Below are 24,447 nucleotides of genomic sequence, written 5' to 3'. Positions count from 1 at the left end.
GCTGTTATAGTTACCTGGCTTCTTAAATCTAGATAGAATGTGTCTAATAGCTCTAAGAAGGTCTTCCCAGAGAGTGGACAGGTTCGCTGTCCTTGAAAAATAACACTTAGTAGTGTCTGGGAAAAGATATACTAAATCAGAGAAGGGAGTTGTTGGAAGATTCTTCTCCTTTAGTAGAATTCATGTCTCACTTTCCATCATCTGGGGCTGAAAATTCTTCCCCAACTTCAGTCATGCTCAAATTGAGCCATTGTTAAGGTGGTTCTACCTAGGTGACAAAATATTAGTGTAAGTACGGTGCTATAGATGTGAAAAAAGATGGCTTGGGACACTGAAGATGTAGGTTTGTAAGCATGTTGAATATTTGCAGCTGGGCACATATTTTGCAGTTTCCATATTAATACCCATATTCTGAATGTTTTTTGCTCATTCCCTCTCCTTGCAGTAGTCAACAAAATGGCAGAAAACTATGAAGCTAGGGAAACATCACCTACATTTCGAATCTAATCTGGGGATGACATAAGTAAACACCCTGTCCTGATCTGATATGCAGACACTTAGAAAATGTATTGCACCCAGCTTCCTTGGAAAAGCTGCTCTTTGGGAATTGGATGGACAATATAGGAAATGTAGAATCTTTTCATTTGTATGCCTGATTTTCTTTATTGGCATGACTCGAGGTAAATTAAGAAATAGTGCAGTAGCCAAGTGGGCAATTTGCCAACTGCTTTCACATGGGGAAAATAATACACAGGATCATAAGCAAAACAACTCTTCATTATGATTCATGGATAATTTTGGGACACTTTAGCAACCAATTCATCCTGATTAGCCAATTAAATGCAGGAACCTATGTGCAACCCTGAACCATGGAGTTTAGATCAATGCATTGAAATAATGAAAGACTGTCCTGGAAGAGAGATTGCTTGTTCTTGAGAGTCATCTGCAATATGCTAGGACTCAAGAAACACTCACATAATCACTGTGAATGTGCAGCTTCTTTAACGACCTTGGCACCTGCTTAAATGTCTCCCAGTGAAATAAATGGAACTGATATACACACTTCTCTGAATATTCGTGTTATTTCAGAGTTGTTCAGCAATGGCACCATTTTTATTCCCATACTGCTGCATCTTTCCAGCACTTCTTTTCTGAACTTCATATTCTTAGCCTCATTTGACCTCACTTCTTTTTAGGCTGTGGGGTTGATGCATGCGGCTTTTCTTCACATTTGTCTTTGGGGTCATCACATCAGTTGTAGCACGCTGTTGTCATTGATGAAATAATGTCACCAATCGTATTAAAGGGCCAGTGAGGCTAAATGAGTCTAAGGACAGTGTGGTCAAAGATGCAGAAGAAGAGCACATGGAAGAAGCATGATGTAAGCCTGTTTGGCTCACTGTGCCTCTGTTGTACCAGCAGTTCTTCAAATCATGCTGGCAAAACCAACACTGCCCTGCATACAGAAGTTGTTATAAAGTCTCCAGAAGCATCACCAATAGGGGGAAAGTATTATTTGTTTAATAACACAGCTCAGCTTGCCGCTTTGTCAATGGAATCGTGCACATGAAATTCTCCCTCCAAATGCTCAAGAACACAGCAGAGTTCTTCCTTTTTGGCTATAGTTTTAAGAGCATTCAGAGCACATTTCTGCCAGCACACCAGCAGGTTTCAGCGAGAGAACACACAATTGTAGTTAATTGATCATTTCCACAGAGAAGAAATTTAGAAGGACTTTCTAATTCGTGTCTTTTTTTGACCGCTTTTAAACATCTAACAAAAGGCGTTCCTTTTCTTTTCGCTTGGGTTCTTCTTATTTCTATTTAAAATGATCTTCCCTGTCTGCAGTTACTTCTATTCAAGAGAAAAAGAAGAAGATACAAAGTACGTTCTGATTTGGTATGCTTAATCTTCAACATTGTGAAACCATTCACAGTTTTGCAATTATATGCTAAATGGGCACCAAGGTCATTTTGTACTCATCTGTGACTTTCTAATGAAAGGCACAGATGTCATTAAAAGCACAGTTCATTCTTTTTTAAAAAGCACGTCTTTGAACACACATTTATTCATGGGCTTCAGGAAATGTATATATAACACATTTGGTTGCCACTTTGCTTGAGCCAAATTACTTGTGCTCAGTGGTGTTTCTCTCTTTATATATTTGTTAGTTACAAAACCAAACCAAGATCCATATAAACCCAATAAAATCCAAGGGGTTAGAAGGTGAGCCACTGCAACAGCTGATGAACACTGTGAGAGCCAGGAATTGGCTCCATGGATAGTTCAAGAGCATTGTCATACACTAGCAGTTGTCTCCAGTTTTTGCTATAACTAGCATGCTGTTGAGTGGCACATGTCACCCTGGAGTAGGAGCAGTGAGTAATGATGACCTTTCGCAACCCCATAGCATAGCGCAAAGACACTGGCAAATGTCTCTCTGTGTGTGACTTTCTAACGGGACAGCAGAGTTGATAACAAAGGTTGTCTGTCCACAGAATTTCCCATTCAGTTAAATGGGAGTGTAAACCGAGCTGAGCCCACCACTGAAATGAGTGGAAAAATCTACTTACATAGGCCTTAAGTGAGCACATCAGGATATTACATTTCAGGAATTCAGAACAATGAACTCACATCCCATTGGTTCCAAGAGCATTTTAGTGACTGTGTCTTTATTATAGAGCAAAAAGATCTCTCTCTCTCTCTCTCTCTCTCTCTCTCTCTCCTTTAGGTATTTCTATACTGCCTTTTACCAAATAGTCACAGGACATTCTTTTAAAAAAGCCATAAATACATAATATAAAATACTAAAGCAGCAAGGTCAAACAACACTAATATTAGTGAACCATAAGCAAACGGGATGTGGAAGAAAGGGATGTGGTGGTGTGAAGAGAGAACACTTAGCTATGGCAAAGGGCAAGCTTTCTTTGTGGGGGATTTTGGGGGGTGATTTAAAGGTTGGCTTGTGGGGTGCACTTTTTTTTTTGCTAACTCTGTTCTATTGAAAGGAGGCCTGCTGTTATGTCATTTGACTGACTGGTTCATTCATCTGGTCACACTTAAGAGTGAGACCAGTGACAACCCTGAGGTAACTCAACTATCTGTCCACCAGCCAACTCAAAGGGATGGGGGGAAGGGAGCTGCCCTTTGGCCCTCGATGCTGTAGTCCACTGAATGCTAGCCAGTGGGTCTAGGGTAGGGAAGCCAGGTGACCTTGTAGTTCACCTGCTTGTAGGCTTCCCACAGACATCTGGTTGGCCACCGTGAGAGGTAAAGATAAAGGAAAAGGACCCCTGGATGGTTAAGTCCTGGAGAAAAAGGATGCTGGTCTAGATGGGACTTGATCCAACAGGCTCTTCTTATGTTCTCACTATTAGGTGAGCAGGCAATGATCCAGTGATCCAGGATCATTGATCCAGTGCATGGAGCTGGGGTGGGTGGATATTGTCCAAAGGAAGGTGGATCCATCTCCATTGTTCATTAGATTGTATCATTCTAACCACACGTATGTGGGCAATGTTATTGCTCATTGCAGATCCTTCTAGTCAATAAAGAGTGACCCTTAACCCCCATCTGGTCTCTTGCCTCAATTTGTGTGGGCATGTTGCTATCTAATCTATCCATCCATCCATCTTATTTTTGCAAAGTTCCCACAGGACCCACTACATGCCTAGTTTCCCAATCCCGTAAGTCAGGGGTGTTGATGAGCTTCAGTTCCCATCAGCCCCAGCCAGCATGACCAGCAATCGGGGATTATGGGAGTTGTAGTCCGGCAACATCTGGAGGGCCACAAGTTCACCAACCCTGCTTAAATACTGAGATTTTTTTAAAGCCACTTGCAATGTGGGTCAGGGGATGCTGTGTGTGATTCAGAAATGACAGAAAGCTCCACACTGTACATCACACCTCCATGGATAATCCTCTGGACTGTGTTCCTGGTCTTAATATTAGATTCTTTTAAGGCAACTATCAGCATTCTCTGGGGAGGAAAAGCATTTAAATAATCACTTTCGTTTGTGAAATTCTGGTGATGATTTCCCCACAAATAACTATATTATGAACTCCTTCCAGTCCCTCCCCCCACAATGTGTTTGACCTCCTCCAGCTGCTCTCTTCACAACCCCCACTCCCACTTTAAAACCTTCCCTTTAATTGCTTGCATTAATGCCCCGAGGTTCTGTGAGAGAAGCTACAGAAACCTTGATTTTATTTTCCCAAGGAAGCAATTACAAATCTGGGTTAATATGAAATCAAGTTGTTTGTAAATGCAACTGTTAAGTTTGCCTCCAGGGAAATCATGCAAAAATAGGGCATTTTCTACCATTTGGATCTGTGCCAGTCAGCCAGCTCCACCTATGCTATAAATCAGATCATCAATTACAAGCTATCTGAGGAACATGGCATATGCATTTAAAGAAACATGTTTAGCCAGAAAGTTTTTAATAATAGGATGAGTCTTTCTTTCATGGGAAACAATCCTGTAGTTTACCTGCACCTTGATAAAGCAAGATGCAGCAGGTTGTGACTACCTGACATTTCTGAAGCAGCCACACTTTTAAGGCAAAACAAAGCCATACAGAAGAAACTGAATAAATTGATGGTTGGCCCTTAGTTTGGTAGGTTTTTAGGTATTTGTAGCCTCTTTCTGCATGCCTTTTATTTTTCATAGGCAAAGGCAATTTAGAGCAAGGGCAATTTTTTCTGTATTGTATTGACCTCACACCGAATTACCATAATTTCTCCTCAGCTCCATGATCACATAGCCAGTTCTTATGGACTACTAAGCATTGTGATGCCACCATATTCATTACATGACCCCTGATTGAGTGAGATCACCTAGTGAAGAAAAGTTGTTAAAGCTGGTAGTGAAGCTGTAGCAGAACTGGAGAACAGTGTCTGTGAACTGCTATGAAAAGAAAGGAGGAAAAGGCACATTTAAGCATGGGGGGAGAGCTGTTAATTCACACACATCTGCAAAAGTCCTGCTTTCACTTATTCGTGAGTGAATATTCAGCTCAGGTCTAACTTAGAATAAAAGGAGATAAGAACATGAGCGCATTTTCTTCTCAATGCTAAACATTTTTTTTTGCATTGATTTCCCCACACATTCAGGAAAGTTTTATATTATAGGCCTCTTGATGATGGCAGGAACAGGAGAGACCTTGAAACCTTTGAATTAAATATGATCCAAATTTACAGCTGAGTGAAGGATGAAAGATTAATAGGGTTTTCTTTCAGTGTGCTGTAAATCTGAAACTCTGGCGCTGGTTGCAGTGGTAAATTTCAAGCACCCAACTCCTATTCATGAGCAAGCAGAGTGCACCAGGTTGCCATTATAAGCCTGTAGCACAGAATTATTCCAGTAGCAGTTTATATGGGGAAGAAACTGAAGGATAAATCATCCTCGGGTATAAGCCTTGCCCTATCCCTTGAGTCCTTGATATTATAATCTTTGACATCCCATCCTCCATCTATCTGGCCCCGCTCAGAGCCCTTGACCTAATCTTTCCTGTAGTCCTTGATTCAACAAAATTCTCTACATTTATTGCAACTCAGCCTGTGCCGTTGCATTTTGCAGCCAATCAAAACATTTGTTTCAATCTGGAAATACTATGAGCCAAACCTTTTCCATTTTCTGTAGCTTGAATGTCAAGCTGAGCCTCAAGCCATTTCTTCTGAGCTCAAATTCTAAGGAATCTCGCTTTTATTTTTTTAACACTGTACTTGCAAAGTTCTTGCTGATTAGTCATTAGTAAATTTGTTATTGTGAACCAAATAGGCAAATTAGTGAGCAGTGGGTTTCCCTAAGAAGCACTCAAGGCATGTGTTATGTTAGGATGGTGGGGATATTCTCATAATGCTAATATTGGAGCATCCATTTGTTTAATCCCAACATTAATCATGCAAGCTCACATAGTAATGCTTGGTAGCTCTGCCATAAGTGTGGGATACTTTCCACTCTGCAGCCCATACCCCACAGACCTAGTATGAGTGGTTGGCTAGGTCAGGCACTGGACTGGCAAAGGGCCCCAAGGCTCAGAAGGGACCAGCCTACCACCGACTTGAACTCAGCCCCTCAGGCTGGAAGGATGCCATCTTCATTCTCTGTGGCAGTCCCTAACTTGTGGAACTGCATCCCCACAGATGTGCATCTGGTGCCTTCATTATACAGCTGAAGACGCACCTCGTTACCCTGACTTTTTTTGGACCCACCTTATTTTTTAGGGTTGTCAATTGTTGTAAAATTGCTTTTAATACTGTTTTAAATGCTGCAACCCACTCTGGGACCTCAGGGTGAAGGAAGAGAAGTCAAATCACCATCATCACCATCATCATGAAGCTCAGGCACCTGGGGAGGCAGTAGAAAGTAAACCATAAGAGAGATGTGGGGAAGGAAGGGAGGAAGGAATTACACAAACGCCCCTTGGCCATGCTGGAAGTAGTTGAAATGAAGGAAGAGCCTTCCACCCCAAGCATGAGAATTGTACCAAATTTCTCTCTCCTCTTATATAAATTTTCAAATGCAATTTCTTGACAGCGTTGCCAGTGTGCATCATTGAGGGGGCAGAATTAGCTCTGTGCGTTCCTACAGGCTCCTTCACATATCCAACAGTGAATAACTGAAGAGGGCTAATATATTTGAATTTACTATAATAATTCTTTAAAGTCTCTTTTAACTTCTCTCATCTACATACTGTTCATTGAGGATTCTCCTTTGCTGTTCCTTTATGTACTCTGGCAACACTTTCGACCAATCAGTGTTCCTTCATCACACAGTAAGAAAATCGCCTTATAATAAATTCCTGGCAATAAGCCTAACTAGAGCCGACATGCTATCAAGGCTCCATATACAGTTTTTACCTGCTGAGTGTATGACTGAGGACTTCGGGTGTTCAGTGAGACTGAACTGATTACTACTAAAAATGTTATTTGCTTGAGCGAGGCCTGGATTTGTCCAGTTTCTGATTGTAGACTTTCAGTTTCAATATGCTTTAGGGAACATTCTCTTGTAACAGGTCACTCCAAATCCTTGTCTGTCACAGATTTGAATTAAACATGCCAAGTTGACTGCTACGAATGTAATGAATTTGCACAACCTAATGCACAACACGAAAATCCTCTGTCATTTTAAAGATTGTAATTCTGTTCTATTAAAATCAATATAAGCGTTGTATGGATTTCTATTGGAGTAGGTTTGCAGCCTTAATTTTTGGTTTTCAATGATATCTGAAAGGCTGCTTAAAAAAGAATAGAACAGTTTTTGCCTGTAAACGGGAGGATTAGAGATAATGGGTTTAAGCTGAAACGGTACAAATGCAGGTTGGGTGTTGGGGAAAATGATTATAAGAACAGCTGGACAATACATTAAGATACAGAGGGAGTTTAGGGTATCTTGATCTGTAGAAAAATTTCAAGACCTTACGTAAGTGCCTATCTTACTTAGGTGGTAGATTTCAGATTTTATTTGTTTTGCTTTAGGGTATGATGTTGGAAGAGTAGATTCTTTTTCTTTGATTCTGTGAATTCCCCACCTTTCTGTATCAGGCACCAGCCTTGGGCATGCTTGGGGGGAAAAAGAGAGTTGTATATAATTGTTTGATGCCAAGCAACTGGGATAATATGGTGGAGTTAATCCAGATTAATCCCTTTCCATACCTCATGCTGGCTAGAGGGGGAAATGCAGACAAGGTAATTATCACAACATTTTTTTGTTAAAGCTTCCAGCCTCTCTCCTGGTGGGAATTAAAGCAGTTGGTTGAATGTGAGAGATGCAGAAGCAAACAGATGCAAGGTGACTGAGCCAAACTCAGGACATTCCAACAAAAGTGAATTTTGAAAACACCTGCTAAGGGGATGAGGAACCTGGACTTTCTCCTGTGAACTTTGACTTCTTCTCAGAACACACTCAAGAGGAAGTGCCAAGAGTGCTCTTCTCCCATTTGCCCTTGACCTGGAAATGATGAGACCATGCAGCAATATTGATTGCCATATTTCATCGGAGAAGACACTGTCCAGATGTGCCTCTTCACCTGTCTGCCCCTTGGTCTTAAAATGTCCTGAGCTTTCTAATTAGAGCAGAAAACAAGACTTGAGAAGGAACAGATGGCAGCGAGGTGTGAGCAAGGATTTGAAAGAGTCGCAGGCAGTTTGCTAACAGCCTCTCTCAGGTCCCAGAGGGAAAGTCCTACTGCTTCCCCTCATCTATTAGGAGAGAGAAGGTTGTGACAAGAACTTGGAAGAGGAGAGTAACAAGGGTTTGCCTTATGCAACCTGTGTGATATGAACATCACATTTGGATTTATTTCCAATCACAACTCATTCTACAGCCCATGCCTGAATGTTCACAATCCACTATAGGGGGGAAATCACCATTATGCTAAATACACTTCAGAATACCTACTGGCCATATCCAGGTAAATAAATGTTCACATTCTAGGAACAGGCAACGATGGCTAGGTGTGATATTGTGTTCACACTGTTTCATGCCATCTGAGCAGAAGCATAAACATTGAGTTTTCCTTACAGACTGTTTTAGAAAGTGTGTACAAAGTTAGGGGAGGACTAAAAGCCTGCTCCTGCTCCCCAGTCATTGTACAATTCCCTTACACACACAAAATGCATGTACTATATAGGGCTATAGTGAACAGGAAAATGTCAAAACATTATACAGCCAATGAGATTTGGCTGTATGTTTATGTCACTGAGAGCAAGAGAAGATAATTTAAATGTGTAAGCAAACATTTTCGTAAGGAATGAAAAAAATCCCCCCAAAATAGTACTCACCGCACCACCCACATTGGCAAAAAAAAAAATTAACAAAGGATGCATTCAGACATGGGCAATATCGCATTGGTTTTCCTGATTATAATGCTAGTGCTTCTTTCCCATTTTCTAATGTTCCTTTCACACTGTTGCATTACAGAACTGTGGCTTTTTGACTGTATGCCACTATGTTGTGCTATATTTCATTCACACCACTGGGCACGGTCACACAACAATGAGTGTAAAATGTTGCTACTCCCCTCCCTTTCCGTACATGTGTGCTTCTGTTCCTTCATTAACCCCCCCACAAAAACAGCAGGAATGTGCCAGTATACTACCCCAAATTTTGCCACTTTATTCTCACAATTTCCCAGGTTAAGGTGGCTGCAAATGGATATTTGTTGGAATCAAATAACATGAAAATGAGCACTAAATTTGTGCTATATTCTATTAGTTTACCAGAAGTGGCTTTTATGTTGTGTGGAAGCTCAAATATTATGCAGAAATTAAGAGTTAGGGAAATGTTGGGCAAGTCCATGTGAATGCAGCCAAAGAATGGTGAGTCGTTTTGGCTCAGCCTGATATTTTTATTTCAGGTAAAGATTCTAGACAAAGAGGGCTGCTGTTCAAGTTCCAGTCAGACAACTCTTTCCCACATGACATTATCATTATTATAGGCTGTGTAAGCTTGTTCCTCTCCCACAGTACTTCTTATAAACTGAACATAAATTTTGTGACACTTTTGGGATGGAAGAGGTAGAAGTAGAACACTATGAACTTTAAGTTTCAATCTTAAGTTGTTGGAACGAGGAAGGGGATTTGTACAGAGAGTGGTTAATGACGCTATCTCCTTCACATTTTATTCTAACAAGCAACTCAGAGTTCTACCATGTTATTTGCTTTTCCAACAAGAGATATTTCCCAAAGGAGTTTGAGTGTGTGTAGCTACATTTCATTTCTTAGTTAATTCTTACAACACAGATGCCAAGAGGCTGGGCATTAGAAAGCACGTGGGGCTGCATTCAAGAAATCAAGCTTTGTGATCCATCCCTGTTATCAGTTCTGTGCAATAGCATTTAATCATCTTAAACTTCACCAACTGGAATAATTAAACTGTCTCTGTTATTTCAATATTCATTGAACAACCCACGTTTTGCTTTCTTCGTCGATTCATCCAGTGGTTCTCGTTAATCTACAGCAGGGAAGAAGTGTTCTCCAGTGGTTTGATTGCTTTGAAAAACACTATAATTTGTAAGCAAATTGGGAAGCTTTGAAATGAAATGAAAGCATCAGTGACTAGACAGGCAAAGCTCACCTTTCTCCTTTCCAGTGAAATGTTTCAGACCAGTGCTCATCATTGCCATGAATTACACCATAACGTCAATGGGCCCTTCCAGCTTTTGATTAAAATGTAGCTATTAAGGTTCCTGGGGGGAAAGAAAACAAAACAGGTAATATCTTGCTTGTAATATCTTTGTTGGGAAATTCACTTCCAGCAGCTCAAGCAGTGTCAATAAAGGTGATTTGCCATCATAAAGCAGAAAATAAGATGGGAAATACAGATGAAGCCATTGACTTGACTGTTGTGCTCTTGTTATGGGGAGAGATTATTTCACTTTAGAGAAAAACAATATGCTTCATACAACAGGGGTGAGGGAAAAAATCTCCTCTTGTTCACAGTCCCTTCACTTTTCCTAATCTTGAAGGGGAGAGGAATTTGGTGGTGCCGACTTCCTTTTCATCTCTTGAACACAGCAATAATAAATATGTGATCATGAATCCATTGGATTTCTTTTCTAGAAAGAAAAGAAGAGTCACAATCCAATTGAGTTTGATGCTTTAAAAATATCTATGCACATTTTACTTCCTAATTGCATTTGGAGAATCTAGGAATTAATGTAAACAATGCTCACTTCTGTTAAATTATTTCTCTGTGAGTTAGCTTTACTGTGCTTTCCACTCTGTCTTTCAGTTTTGTATGTCAAATTGCTTTGAGAACAGGAGCTTATGCAATTTGCCTATATTTCTTCGTGTGTTTTTTTCAAACCACTAAGTCATCTATATGTATTAATTGTTGCGCATATTGAAATGTTATGATTCTTATTTTCTTTTAGTTTGTTATGGAAAACGTGAGTGCAGATTCCCATCAACAAGATTATGGGCTATGGTGGGAAGAGGATATACATTCCTAGGCAAATCAACAGGCCCAACCCAAAGAACATTGCAATGTAGATGGGAATGTTCATTCTTTGTTGCTGTTGAACTTTTACTCTGGCTCCAGTACACTCCCACTGCTAGTGTTTGAAGCCAAGTACACATGCCATTAGCCACAATTCATATGTATCCTGTATTTTCTTGAGAATTACTCCTGTTCGAGGCATTTTCCCCCAAGCCAGTTTCCATCCATTTTGAAGCTGCAAGCTGTGGTTAAGCTGAGATGTGTACAGGTCAGATAATCAGTGCACATGTGCAGATGACAGTTTCATTGAACAGGATTTCAGGGGTTGCAGGCATGAGGAAACAGATCAGGTAATACACATAAGCTGCCAATGCACTCCTATCTTTCTTTCTCTCTTCCCACCCAAGGGGCTGCCAGGTGAGAGACAAAATGCTGTTGCCAGGGGTGTGAAGTGATCATCCCCATTTTCCTTTCATCACTCTACCCATTTCATCTCCCCCACATTTCCCCTGTCTTGCACTCGTCTCTGTCCAAGCCCCACCCCCACCCTGCTGCCCATCACTTGATATTAGGGCAAGGGCTACAGGTTCCCTATCCCGACTTAGATACACAGGAGCTAAAGTATCATTAACAAATCTCCAGTCTCCCAATCCATTTAAGCATGTCTACTATGTTATATATAGAATTGCCCAGGAAGTATTCAGTTAGGTGAGCTCCTCTTTCTGTTTGATATTTGATGTCATGAGAATCAGAGAATCTGTTTTAAAATATGTTATGCAGGTTTTTATTTTTTTTTTAACATTTGATTTGTTGTCTGTAATCCACCTTTTGCTTTAGAAGGAAGAGGAAGGACATGCAACTAGCTGCAATTCCTATTTCAATGCAAATCTGTTGTTGGTAATTGTAGTTTAGCAATTGTCTCAGCCTTCAGCTCAGCAATGATGAAAGATTCATGGGTGTGAATTATTAGCTGTGCCATTTACCTTGGAAATGCTCTCAACACTGTTGTGAGTATTTATTTTTGGAAGTTTTCTTTTGTTCTGTTCTGAATCTCATTATTCTGTAATTGTTGAGAACATTATTGTTAACAGGAGATGGTATAAAATATCTACCTTTCAAGAAGAGGACAGTTTAATAAATCTGGAGGCTGGATTCTATCCTGCTCCCCCCCCCCTTCCAGACTTGTAGCGTTGTCTACAGTGCTGACTGTAATGGGATTGTTCTAACTTATAGGAGAATGCTGATTCCAACAGCCTTTTGCTGTGAGAACCACATTCTCATGCACTCTGATGGACTTTTGATGTGTAGTCTAGTGTAGGGCTTTATATCCATATCACTAGAGGTATTTCAGCAGGTGAGAAAGCCCCATTGTGCTAGCTGGAGTCCTTGCGTTGGCTTCCACTAGCAGAATGAATTAGTTGAACCCAGCCTTACGGCTGCAAACACCCACCCATTTTCATTGTCTCTATGATTATACTGTCACTGAAATTAAGGGAGGTTTTGCAGCAGAGGGAGGATGGAACTCTTAGTTTATAGCTTTAGGAAGCTACATTTCAGAGTTAGTTTTAAGATTTGGTCCTTGTGAAGCATCTCATGTGGCACGTGGCATACGGACCCTGTAACTGAAGGCTGTGTCTCTCTGCTGCAAGAAAGGCACAGCAAATCATGATGGATACATTTCCACCCATCCGAACAGACAATTTAGCACCACAACTCCTAATGGATCAGGCGTCTGCTAAAAGCGAATAATTGCTCAGATGTGAAGCTTGGCTTTCCTGATGAGAGGGATTTATGACATGTCAGGCTCCAGACATAAACGATAGCATCATATTATGCTAATTCTCATCATGCTCATGTGTGTGATGTGACACACTATAACACAAAATGACTGCCTAACATTTATAAGAAATACGAAGGGATGCCCCCACTACTAATTTGTAGTGGAAATATCAAACACATCACTAAAGGTTAACAACACCATCCTGGTGACTGGAAATGCTGGCCTGCTTGCAGATATAAGCAATAAATGCATTTTTGTGCCAACTAAACTATCCATGGTGCAATGAAATATCCTTATTTCCTTGAGTGGTTTCTTCTTCCTGCACTGCCCAGTGGTAAATAAAGCATATTATTCTGTGGCCTAAAATCCCTTGGGACTCCCATTATATTTTTTCCCTTCTTCCAAGATTTCCATACTGGTGCTTTCCTGCTTGCACAATCTCCCAATGTAGACAGCAGAGTTATCTACTGGTGTAATTATCTACTGAAAACTAATATAGTATAGCTGTGACTAGGAGACTGATGAGCTATGAATCGGGAAATCATGAGTTTATATCTCACTTGTGTGATAATGCCTGCCATTTTTTATACTGACCCAGCATTATGGGCTCCAATTGTGGCAATTTTGTTTGCAACATGTACCGTATTTTTCGCACAATTGGACGCACCGGACGATAGGACGCACCTAGTTTTCAGGGGGGGAAATCAAGGAAAAAATATGATTTCCCCCCAGCTCTGGGAGCAGTGGACAGGCTGCACGCAGCCTGTGCGCTACTCCAAGACCTTCTCCCTGCTTTTGCGGGAGGTGGCGGAATTCCCCCACCTCCCGCAAAATCCCACAGGAGCCCCGCGTGACTCCTGTGGGCTTTTCGACCAGGAGGGAGAAGGGACTGAAACGGCCCGTCAGTCCCTTCTCCCTCCTTGGGGAAAAGCCCCCAAGAACCGCTCGCTCTTTAAAGGCTGCGTGGCTCCTGCGGGCTTTTCTAGGAGGTGGGGGAATTCCTAGAAAAGCCAGCAAAGCCGTGCAGCCCTTTTAAAGAGCGCACGGCTTTTGCCTGCTTTTGCGGGAGGTGGGGGAATTCCCCCCATCTCCCGCAAAAGCCCGCAGGAGGGAGAAGGGACTGACTCAGCCAGTCAGTCCCTTCTCCCTCCTTGGGGAAAAGCCCCCAAGAGCCGCTCGCTCTTTAAAGGCTGCGCGGCTTCTGCGGGCTTTTCTAGGAGGTGGGGGAATTCCCCCACCTCCTAGAAAAGCCAGCAGAAGCCACGGAGCCCCTTTAAAGAGCGCGCGGCTTTTGCCTGCTTTTGCGGGAGGTGGGGGAATTCCCCCATCTCCCGCAAAAGCCCACAGGAGGGTTGGAGAGTAGCGGGAAGGCATCGCACGCCTTCCCGCTGCCCCCCAATCTCTGGGGCTGGCGATGGGGGAAGCGCTGCTTTCCCCACCGCCAGCCTCAAACCCGGGTTGGAGAGTAGCGGGAAGGCGTTGCGCGCCTTCCTGCTGCCCCCCATCCTCTGGGGCTGGCGATGGGGGAAGCGCTGCTTTCCCCACCGCCAGCCTCAAACCCGGGTTGGAGAGTAGCGGGAAGGCATCGCTCGCCTTCCCGCTGCCCCCCAATCTCTGGGGCTGGCGATGGGGGAAGCGCTGCTTTCCCCACCGCCAGCCTCGCAGCCGGGTTGGAGAGTAGCGGGAAGGCGTTGCGCGCCTTCCTGCTGCCCCCCATCCTCTGGGGCTGGCGATGGGGGAAGTGCTGCTTTCCCCACCGCCAGCCTCGAAGCTGGGTTGGAGAGTAGCGGGAAGGCGTTGCGCGCCTTCCTGCTGCCCCCCATCCTCTGGGGCTGGCGATGGGGGAAGTGCTGCTTTCCCCACCGCCAGCCTCAAACCCGGGTTGGAGAGTAGCGGGAAGGCGTTGCGCGCCTTCCTGCTGCCCCCCATCCTCTGGGGCTGGCGATGGGGGAAGCGCTGCTTTCCCCACCGCCAGCCTCAAACCCGGGTTGGAGAGTAGCGGGAAGGCGTTGCGCGCCTTCCCACTGCCCCCCAATCTCTGGGGCTGGCAATGGGGGAAGCGCTGCTTTCCCCACCGCCAGCCTCAAAGAGCAGACTCTCCTGGCTTCAGTGGAAGCAACGCAAAGCCTCCGGAGCGCAGGCTTCGGAGGCTTTGCCTTGCTATCGCTGAAGCCAGGGAGCCTGCATTCGCTCCATAGGACGCACACACATTTCCCCTTCATTTTTGGAGGGGAAAAAGTGCGTCCTATAGAGCGAAAAATACGGTAATTCATCTGGAATAGTATATCCCAACTGCTGCCTTCCAGATGTATAATCCAGGAGTAGATAATGTAACAACCATTAGATGTTGTGGGCTGCAACTCCCATCAACCCAATCTAGCATCCCTCAGAGATTATGATAGTCGTAGCCTCACAACACCTGGAAGGAACCAAGTTGAGGAAACCCAAACTGCAGTACTGCTGTCCTGTTTGGTATGTAGTATTTTAGTCCTGATCTTTAAGAAAGGCAGTTGGGGTGACCCTCAAAACTATCACCCAGTCAGTCTTCTAATGGTTTCTGCCAGAATACATGCCCCCTCTTTAAAAAAGGTTAGAATGGTTAGAAGAGTGGGCTGAAGTAAATAAGTTCCTCTCTCCTACATAGATGGTTTTCCCAAGGGGCATAGTATAATGGAGCAGACTCTCTTTTTAATTATCTTATTCAAGCATATGTTATAATTGCACACCCCAAAAAGCTGTGGATAGTGTTCAATGACTATGTGCCACCAGTGCAAGAATTTCTGCTTACACAACAGGACAACCCCCCTCCCTGTATGTGCCTTTCACTCTCCCCAAGTATTCTGTAGAGGGTCAGGGGAACCCCCTATAACAGATTTAAGGGGTGCAGTGGGGGAGCACATGCTAGAAATCCTTGCATGAATGGAACATTCACACAGCAGTGTTTCATTCAACCCTATATGTTGCATTTATTCATCTCTCATCTGCCTCTGACTTCATTGACCAACAGAGTCCATGAGAAAAAACTAACTGTTGCTTCATTAGATAAGTGGCTGCTGTTTCTTATATAACAGCTCTGCTGTTGTACTCAAGTTAAAACTCAAACTTAATTCATGGGCTCTCGTTCTGATCTGGTATTTACACCAGGGTTGCAGTCTTGCCCCTCTGTAATTTAATCTTTAGAGAAATGATGTAGTTCAGGAGCTCCCTTCGCCTTCCCCTCCCACTCAACTGGTAATCACAAAATTCCAGTGCTTCTTTATGCAGATTATATGGCTCTTATTTCATTATCCCAAGTAGGTATGAAAAGATTACTTTCTAATTTCAGAACTTATTGCAAGCAGGAAGGTTTATCTATTAATTATATTAAGGCTAAATTGGGGGGTGTTTGCCAAAAGGCATAAACAGCATAAATGGGTCCTGAATCATCATTCAAAGTGTGTAGTTAGCTTTAGCTATTTAGGGCTTAATTTTTGTGGAAATGCTCTGTGGCACATTCATTTTGAGGCAATTAAAATTTCATCTGACCATTCATTGGGGGCTATAATGAAACTTTATTAAACTGAGGGTCACTGTTAGAACCGTTGTTCAAAATTTGCTTAGCGAAAACTGCATCTGGCTTGTTATAGAGTGCAGCAATCTGAGGTGGCTCTAATACAGGTGAACCTGATATAATTCAAAGTAAGTTTTTTTGTACTATTTGCAGTTCCACACACTACTTAGTATCTTATTTTACTTAACACATTCCCATACTACTACACATTTCTGAGTGGTGTGTGAAAAAAATCCACGGAAAATAAGACAAGAAAACAATAAAATATTATAATAAATCCCAAACACATTTAAATGTTACAAAGTTACAATGTTACAAAGCTAGACTGGATTCTGCGGCAGATGTATGCCAAGCTTCAGGCTTCCCCCACATGTGACCAAGTTGCACTGGGTACACAATGCATGGCACAAAAGCCGCCAGAAATGTATTGTGAGAGAGCTGGTTGGTTTGCGTCACTTGAAAAGAAATGACATGTACAATAGGTTGGCCCATGTGTAAATATCTTAAGAGGATCAGAAGAAAGGACATATCTTGTATTTGAATGTGAGGAATAGTACAATTCCATTCTATATCAGCTGGGGGTCCCCTGAGGCTCCCTTCATATATAAACCACAACCTCCCTTGAGGTAGCCTATACATAGCCTATTTCCCTTTATCAATAGGGCACAGATGCCTTTGGGATACATTGTTTGCTTCTCAGACAAAGAAACCATCCACGCTCAAGAAAGAGGCACTGGGCAGGTTTTCAGGTGTGAAAACAAGCCACAGATGAGAACAAGATATTATTCTTCACGGGAGACGCTTATGAGAAGTACATCAAAGCCCCCTAATGACAAGCTGGGAGTGATACGACAGCAAGGAATAATCATAACAAGCAGATGAAGGGGAGTTAACCATTACTAGAGTAGCTCTCACAGCTTGCTAGCCTTGCGAGAGGCGCCTGATCTCCATCAACGATGTAGGACCACAGACTGTTAGTGCGTATGAAATAAAATGAATTATTAACTGAAAGGCTGGGGGAATCATCTCCAAACTTGGAGCTTAACATTCTATGCATTTGTTAATAACATCCTCTCCCCTTGCCCGCCCCCCCCCCGCCCCGGCCACACAGAATGTACAAATTAGAGAAAGCAAACTGGGGTTTATACTAGAACAACCATCACATGTCTCCTGTCTACCAGCATCGGCATATATTATCTCCATTAGATGAGCGTGTATTTAATTGAGCTGAAGGACAAACACGCAAATGTTGAGGGTTTGATTATTTTTCTCAGCTGGGGGAGCAGTGCCAGGCCATCCTCTTCGACACTGTGCATCAATTAGGTCTTGAGAGGCGACAGTAACCTAAACCGAACCTGGAGATGCTCCACTGGGTCCCTGGGAGAGTTCAGGAGCTCCGTTTGGGTTGAAAGCATGATGTTTTCCCACAAGGGAACCACCAGTCACAATAATTACATTGCTGTCTACTCGTAATATGATTTATTTAGATGTTGCCTTATGAATTAATTCCCTCTAATTGCCGCTCCTCTCGCTGTAAATCAAGGTTTCCTGCTTTCTGTGGAGCAGCGAACATGATCCTACACTGCCATAATTAGTCCAATTAGAAAGGAAGGCAGATGTGGGGAGCCAATTACTTGCCGGAATATGTCTGCTCCAATGTATTCTGAGTGCCATTCGATTGAAATTTAATAGCAACTTAATAAAACATTGTTTTATTCATAAACCAAACTCCCTTTGGGCTATTAGTTTTCCTGAGGAGACAGTTCCAATGAGTTTTATGGCTGGTGAGTTAAGGGGCTTCTTAAAGAGGTAAATCGGGAGCAGATCCATTGAAATGTATGGATGCAGGCTGGGTGAGCGAAATGAGAATTGACTCCCTTTTCTGCAGTAACATTTCTTACCCTTCCCACGGAGAGAATGAAATTAATGACTTTGCCTCCCGAATCAGTGCAAACGTCAGAAGCTGTTCAAACTGTTTGTCACAGCCAGGTCTTTACTCCATGTGGTGGAACTCTTGTTACTGAAAGCCTTGCCTTAGGCAACACCCTCAATCAAATAGACCAAATCAGAGTAAACATCCACACACATCTGACCCATTTGGTAAGCATTCCCTGAAGCTTCATGTCACCGCGCTTGATGTTGCTGTGCCCCCAAAGAGCAAACTCATCAAAAGTGAGATGTGCGTTATACAGGAGAAAACAACTCAAAATCTGTCTGAGCCCAAGAACTGGGAGAAACGATACATGATAAATAAAACAGAAGAGAAATAGGGGGCAAGCATGGTTATTGTGCAGCTTAAAAGAGGGCTGAAAAAACCCCTGACCTGTACACTGGGTGATATTGGCCGGTTTGCTGCTTTGCACTGATTGAGTTCAAACTGCTGAGACGCGCAGTCGTCCCTGTGAAATTTGAGCAAGCAAAGAGGCGACTCATTCCAAATGGGCATTAAGCAGAAAATGGGTTGTTTCACAGGGTGCAAGGCACAAAACATTTACAATCTTTTTTGGCAAGTGCCCTTACGGAGCTTGTTGTGGCTAGGGTTGCTATACAGAAGGAAGAAGCTTGGTTTTTTTAATGTTAAATATATGGTAGTCAGATTGCTCCATTAGCTAGAAATCGCTGTTTGCAACTTCCCCACACCAAGTAGGAAGAGCAGCAAGCTTGTGATGGATGTAACTTGATATTACATCTCAGCATAGCATCAGCAAGGCTCTTAATTTGTTGTCCCTCCTGTTCTGTAAAGCAAGACAGGGGGCAAATTTGGCTGTCGTGCTGGTTTCAGTCTGCAGTGCCTTTCATGAACCATCGCTCCCAAGTCCCAGTGAGCAGAATTTACCATTTTTAAAGCAAAACGCTTCAGTTATTTGCTGTGTATCTGGCACTGCAGCTATCAGGGCTACTGGATGTCTTGACCCATGATTATACGATAGCATGAGGGATGGCTGAAATGTTCGCAAGCTATGTAGAATGGCATTGGGGTTGTATTTAGACTGCACATTTTTTCAGCAGCTAATTCTCTTTAGGTTTAAAAGCATTATAGCCTTTAGTCCCAGCCAGAGAATTACGTGGTTCAGGTCCCTGTGGCCTACCTAACCTTGAGTTCTGGACCTGAGGGGCATGGAGATCTTAAGAACGTAGGGTTGTATTCACTTATGTCCCACCAACGATGGAAGGTCCAGTGGGGGCTTCTGAATCATTGGAATGAGAAAGGGAGTTAATTTTCACATATTCCTCCATTGCAGCCTTCATTCCCCTTCCCCAAGATGCTCTAGAGGATTGGGAAAAATTGCATGAGAGAGGGTGGTGGTGGAGTATCTATGTGAAGGGGAACTGGTGAAAATAGCCTCCTTTCCTTTCCCATAGATGGGAATCTACACTGGACCAATAAGCTTTGGGAGCGGGCGGGGTGTAGCTATAACCATGGATACAACCCACAGAAACTTTCCCAGACAAAATATTTAGCAACTTAAAGATTCAATGACCACAAAGATAGCATAAACAGCAGTTACTAAACTATGTTGCCTTTAGTTATGAGCTATCGAAGATTACATAACTATAATATTTTATATAAATATTATATTGTTAATTATTATTTTATTAAAATAGAACTATTTATATAAATATATTAATAATAAATATGAAAACAACTCTTGTGTTTACCTCTTCTGACGATCCAGAGGGGGGGTGTGTGCATTGCCTTAACAATATTAGAAACGGCACTGACCTAACTTTGTTCATCTTTATGCATGGTTTCTGGAATCTCTCTAGGTTATATGAGTTTTGTATATGTACGTTTGAATTTAATAGGATGTACTGAACTTACAAATTAATTAACTCTCACATTCAAACAAAATTAAATGTCTAAACCCCTAATTTTGGTAAATTGATGTTTCAGTGAGCTAAAGGTAGCTTACATAAGATCAATAAAAACAAGACAATCCCTTTCATCAAGGTTACAGTCTTAAGGATGTGAAACAAAAGGGAAAGGGGGATCAGATTAGAAAAGGAAAACAAGCAAAGTTAGGCACTAGTTTCTAAATTTACATAAGCCTTTTTCAGGTATTCTACCCTACAGAATTCCAACTGAAAGAGGAGGGCAGAGAGGGGATGTGTTATTAAGCCCAACACCTCCAGTACATTACCCTTGTTATTCTGATGGCACATTGTGGCACCATTGCAGGCATGGCAATTTGATGTGTGAGAAGGGGTGGGGCCAAGGACATCACCCCTGCTCTCCCTCTCAGGTAGGTATAATCATGTATTGATAGTGATGCCTGAGGAGAGCTTGACTAGTTGGAATACAAAAGTTCAGGGATAGAAGGAGCCGAATGGAGCTGATGGAGTGGTCCTGCTACCCATTGATCCATCTCCTGCAGTCTGAAAAAAACAGCTGCTTCCAGTGGTTAGAAAGCGAAACCTGATGGAGCCACACGTAAGCATAGCCAGTGGAGTAGTCCTGCTTCCCACTCCTCCTTTGCTTCTGCCTGAAGGAATGAATGCTGTCAGGTGACAAGGGAGAGAAGGAGAAATCCAGAAGAACCAGCTTCAGCAAAGCTGATGGAGTGGTTCAAATATTTGAATTTGACTATGTTTTGAATACTTCTTTCAGCTGTTATAAAATGTTTATAACTCAGGAATTTATAGAATATTTATAATTCAGTCAGAATAAACTACCCAGGGCTAGGCGGAGCAATGATCTAACTCATTATAAAGCAGATTTTTTAATGTTCATTTATGTGTGCATTTTACAGATGCACAGATTCCCTGCCTCCCAGTCTTCCAGGGCTTCAAGGTTGGTTGTCAAAACAAATTCAAAGGGAAACAAGGAGTGAGGTGGGGGAGAGTGGTGGGCAGAACAGGCTGATGCCGCAAGGGACAAACGGAATTGGTACATAATTGATATGGCATTGATTTACCAAAGCTGAACACATTTCAAACAGTAGGACTTCCATATCTGTGTAACATTATGACATGAGTTATAGACAATCCAAGCAGTTTTCTGGTTGAATTAGCCAGCTAGGGGATTAAGAAAGATAAAAGAGAAGAACTGAGATCACAGCCCGTGCCCAGACTAACATAAATTTAGAGCTAGCTTCAGATCTAGTGAAACAATGCTCTGTTTCTTGTCCATCCCATGAGGGCAGTGTCGGTAGTAAAATCTGTGGTGAAGTGATGAGGACAGCAGACCACAGCTCAGAAACTCAGGGACCATAGCCAGCATGTAATAAATATCCTGAGGGTAACATGATCAGACAGACAGATACATGCCTGAGAAAGATCAGGTGTTCACCAAAAAGAAATCACAGTATGATAATATGCAATTTTGTCTTATGTGCTGTGGACAAGGCCATCGTATGATGACTTTTATGAACTTGGACCGATTTACAGCAGTAGGATATATGGCTCATTGACTCAAAGTGAGGTACCATTGATTTCTCCATACTGGGATTAAAGCCCATTGATTTTGTTAGAGAAATTGTTGAAAAATCTGGCGGCATTGTTTTTCAAGGCTCAGAAGCCAGAAGGAAAATATTTATGACATTTTAAAATGTCATTAGTGTAAAAATTGGATTCATTTTTTTTTGGGGGGGGTGTATCTGACTATATGGTTGAACATTTGGGGTTGGTCATACCAGATCAACTACAAATGTCACAGAGTTGCTTTTACTCCCATGTATCTTGACGCCTATCCTGGGCCAAATTTAGTTTTAATTTCAAGTCATTTCCTGGAGTTAGCAGTGATCATCACGAATTCATACTTTGTGTGTAAATTATTCTGGATTTTGGAGAAACTTTCACCAGCTTTAAACAAACATGTCTGAATATTCTGAATTTGTTAAAAACATAGACTGACATTTTCTTAGGAGGGGGGAAAACTGGATAAATGTAGTTTGTAAATTTCTGCAATACTGTATGCACATTCTTACTTGGAATAGACATGGTACAGGATTGCATTGTAACCTCCTGAACTTTCCCTGGGATTGAACAATCACAGAAGCATTGTTGGCCAAGCAAAGACAAACCTTTGTTCTACTGTTTGGCATTTAGTTTGTTTATAACATGATCCCTTGTTTGAAGATGGAGATTATCAGCAATTAAATTTGGTTCGCAGGTTCAGAACACAACTAGATTTTATCTCAGATTTAAATGGAAGCTCAGTCTCTTACGCCTGTTTTCAAAGGAGAAATACAATACCTGCTGTGAATGACATTATTATTTACGATAATCAATTACATGTATATCCTGTATTTCCTCCAAGGATCTTAAGATGGCATACACAAGCCTTGCCCCCCATTTATCTTCACAACCACACAGTGAGGTAGGTTAGACTGAGGAAGTATGCTAGACCAAGGACTGCATGATATACAGTGTGGGCCATGTGCATCCTAGGGCTGCAAGTTCCCCACTCTGGTCTAGATGTGCAAAAACTGCTATTCAAGCTGAGAAAAATAATAGACATGGTGTCTTTCTCCCAAGCATTTTGAATGGACACAATAGAGGCACTGCCTCACCAACCTCAACCTGCCTTCAGCCAGCAGTTGCCTGCCTTTCTTCCTAGTTACAACCAGTCCTGGGATGGCACTACCTGTCAGCTTCTTCCTCCTTCGATTCGGTGTTGTCCTTGTAGAACTCAGCAGGGAGGAGAACTAGAATGTATAGAACTAGAATTAATTGGCTCTGTGTTCCATTGGCTGTCTTTGCAATAGTCATTGGCTCTGGCTCCACCTACTGTTGACCTTCTGCCTTATGCCCTGCTAGTGTCAATGGACACCAGCCACCACAGCTTCGTTTGAATCCTTCCACCAACCACACACTTAACTGAATAACTGCGACCCAGTATCAACCTCATGTTTGGTGAATTCTAACTTCTGTTTTGGGCCATAGTGAAGTGCTGTTGATCGAACACTCAGCATCCGGTGGCAATGCTCATTACGCCTTGTGATTGCAAAGTAATCACTCTTCTTCAAAGATTGCCACAGTGGAGTGAAATATGCAACATAAGTTTAGGACACCGTTCAGCCGCCTCTTAACCACAAAATTCAACCACCTCTTACCTTGATTGGGAAATATGTGTTTTTCTTCCTTTGTAAACATTCCTATTAGACAGTCACTGGCTTGCCCATGCTCAAGAAATGGTCAGTTTCCTCCCTTTGTAACCCCCCCTCCCCAGCCTGGAGAAGGGATTTATTTGACATCACATTGTTTGTTTACTTTGCAAAGTGATCGATAAAACATTAAGTGGAGAGAAGCAAAGACTCAGCACTTTCACTAGTAATTAATTGAACAATGAAGCATTCTCAACATAGGTTTCTGCAGTGAGAAAGGCATATCCATGGGAAGAAACAAACTGAGTTTTACACCTGCCTTTAATTTGACTAAAACAGAACTGAAATGGCTGGTGTTTGCGACATTTCCATTACCTACAGAGCTTTGGTTTTTGTTGTTTTTTACATTGGATGCTGGCCCATCTATTTTCTCCTATCTAGTGCACAGGAGACAACCATGATCCTAATTGGGCCATTAGGAGAGGTGTTGAAATGTTGCTAATTGTCAAAGGCAATTAAGTGTAGCAACATGTCACAGGTAAATTAACGAGACTCCAGGTGTTATGAGCAAGTTGCATTCATTTTGGTAGAAAACAAACACTGTCTCATCTGCATATTGCCCATCATTTTCTTTCTGTCCATTTCACAGAAAATTGCACAGCAGGCCTAGAAATGCAGGCTTTCCTTTTTTAAAGCAACATGGCCTTAACGTATGTTATTTGGGGTTTTCCATTAAAGGACAAATGTCCCCGTATTACATTCATTTCAGAAGTTAGCTTCATGAGTGGTGTCATGGTTTGACATTCCTCAGATGGTCTGTCTGCATCAAGAACACCCGTGATCTTTCAGTTTAGTTTGATCAAAATCTGGTGATAGCCTAAGGACAGTCCTGAGAAATCTTGCATGTCCATGGGGAAATGTTTGGACTTTTTGAAATTCCTTAGATACTATGTTTTTAAAACTTCCCTTGGAACTCTATATTGGAGAGTGGTATAGAAATTCCTCAAATAATTTTGTAAGATAAGAATATTTTACCCAAGGAGGAATCTCCACAGCCAACTAACTAACATCCAGGTCTACCCAGCTTCTGGATAACACTGCAAGTAGAGACTCAGCATTGACATTTTCA

General features: G+C 42.2%; 1 long non-coding RNA gene across 1 annotated transcript; it reads right to left on the bottom strand.

Moving 5' to 3' along the window:
• Window positions 1–1,510: 1,510 nt before the first annotated feature.
• On the bottom strand, window positions 1,511–22,903 carry LOC310765238. Its single transcript, XR_014549507.1, has 4 exons — window positions 22,789–22,903; window positions 10,079–10,190; window positions 6,214–6,349; window positions 1,511–1,854 (listed from the first exon to the last, which is right to left on the bottom strand). It is a non-coding gene; the product is annotated as an uncharacterized lncRNA (long non-coding RNA).
• Between the last annotated feature and the right edge of the window lie 1,544 nt (window positions 22,904–24,447).

Source organism: Podarcis filfolensis, assembly GCF_964270895.1.
Source record: "Podarcis filfolensis genome assembly, chromosome: 6".
NCBI lineage: Eukaryota > Metazoa > Chordata > Lepidosauria > Squamata > Lacertidae > Podarcis > Podarcis filfolensis.
The sequence above is the reverse complement of the archived record's forward strand: the minus strand, read 5'-3'. Positions and strand labels throughout refer to the sequence as shown.